At 56.2% G+C, this 1,916-nt stretch overlaps 1 protein-coding gene across 2 annotated transcripts in view; it reads left to right on the top strand.

The window, feature by feature from the left end:
- The window catches only part of NPC1L1 (NPC1-like 1), a 37,917-nt gene that overhangs the window by 9,717 nt on the left and 26,284 nt on the right, over positions 1-1,916 (top strand). The gene's annotated exons all lie outside the window — the stretch shown is intronic.

The raw sequence follows: 1,916 nt of genomic DNA, 5'->3' as shown, positions 1-1,916 counted from the left end.
CAATTTAAAGATATTTTATCAAGATTTAAAAAAAAAAGGCACAGAAAACAGCACACTGGTATGTCTCCATGAGCGGCACTGGCACAGGCCACCCACAGAAGGTGACACTCCCTGGGGGCAGGAAGGTGGTCCCTGGGATCTGGTCTGCTCTGGGACTACCTCGAGGGGCTGCCTCCCGCTCCAGGCCTCCCGATTGGACGTCTGCTGCTGCGTCAAGCCCCGGGAGCTGCCCCTGCCTGGCCAGGGAGAGGGGTTCCTGCTTGGCCTCTTCCGAAAGGCCTATGTCCCCTTCCTGCTGCACTGGATCACTCGAGGGGTTGTGGTGAGTGGGCCTGGAAGCACAGGAGGGCAGGGGGAACTAGGTGGGGACCTCGCCTCAGGGAAAGCAGGGTTGGAGGTGGGGAGGTTGCCTAGGCCCAGGTGCTGATACCTGGGGCTGGCATGCAAGTCTGCTCAACTTCAGAATGTTGCCCATGACGCCCTGACTGACTTAAATTTGTGGGGAGATTGGGGGGCGGCTACTGGGCAGGGTGGTCTCATGCAGCAGGTCCCTTCTCAGCTGCTGCTGTTTCTCGCCCTGTTTGGAGTGAGCCTCTACTACATGTGCCACATCAGTGTTGGACTGGACCAGGAGCTGGCCCTGCCCAAGGTGAGCTCAGGCTCTTCTCAATCCTTAGGCCCTTGGGATTTGGGGAGGGGCAGTAGCAACCAGCAGGGATGGGTTGGGGGTCTCTAGCCAGGGGCTTGGCCAGAGGTGCAGAGCTGCTCACTGCTTTGGAGGCATCTCCAGCAGTCCTGCGGAGTGAAGCCACATTCGTGTATGAACAGCACAACAACCAGGTGCCAGCCCCAGGCCACAGTAAGAGAGATGGCCCAGGCACTGGAGGGCTGTCCATGTGAGACAGCAGGCCACAAAGAATGACTGTCACTTTGCTGAGTGCCTGCCCAGTGTCCAGCCCTGTGAATCCTCTGGGCCTGAAGCCCAGGGAGGGCAGGGGTTCAGGGAAAGGAAAGCCCCATGGTTGGAGGGGCCTCCAAGCTCGGATAGGATTTGCAGAGGAAAGTGATGACAGACTGGCCAATGGGGGGCTGGGGTGAGCCCAGGTGTGTTTCCTGGGTGTGGCAGCGACTGTGGGGGTGGGATGAGCTGGAGGCCAAGGGCATGGTTGGGGGGAGGCTGATTGCCCAGCCTGGATCAGTAAGTGTGTGGGCCAACAGGCACAATGTGTCAGCCAAGGCTGGGGACCCGGCTCATCTGGATGTGCACCAGTGGTGGCCATGGACTGGTGGCCAAGAGAAAGCAGCCACAGACAACAAAGTCTGAGACACATGGTCAGACTGCATGAGCAAGCTCTGCGGAGAGGGAGGGCATCAAGGGGACTTGATGTCTAGGACCCATCTGGAGAACTGTGATGGAGATTTGGGCAAGAGTCTGGGCACTGGCAGGAGCCCCAGCGGAAGCAGCGAGGCCCAAGCCCACAGCAGGGCTGAGTGGGGTGCAGCTGGGGTAGATGTGTTAGGCTGTACTGGCCTGGAAGCCAGGTGAGGGAGGACAAGAGCAGACAGCTCAGGACTATACTTTGGGTGACCTTATGGAGGGAGAGCAGGTGGGGAGTCCCAGAATGAACCTGCCACCTGCAGAAGCCCTGGGGGCTATGTCACGGGGCTGAGGTGAAGAGGGTCTTTCGTGCCCTAAGAGCAAGAAGGAAGGACGTGATGGGCCACTAGACCTTGCTGAGGTTTTATGTTGACGTCTTTTGTTTATTTTTCTGTTGGGGGTGTTTGTTTCTTACTGCTTTTAAAATTTTTATCATTTTTTTTCCAGTTTTTTATTGTGGTAAAATACACATAATAGAAAATTACCATTGTAACCTTTTTTAAGTGTACAGTTCAGTGATATTAAGTACACTCATACT

Source organism: Mandrillus leucophaeus, unplaced genomic scaffold (assembly GCF_000951045.1).
Source record: "Mandrillus leucophaeus isolate KB7577 unplaced genomic scaffold, Mleu.le_1.0 Scaffold248, whole genome shotgun sequence".
NCBI classification, from domain to species: domain Eukaryota; kingdom Metazoa; phylum Chordata; class Mammalia; order Primates; family Cercopithecidae; genus Mandrillus; species Mandrillus leucophaeus.
This window is presented reverse-complemented; position numbering and strand designations above follow the sequence as displayed.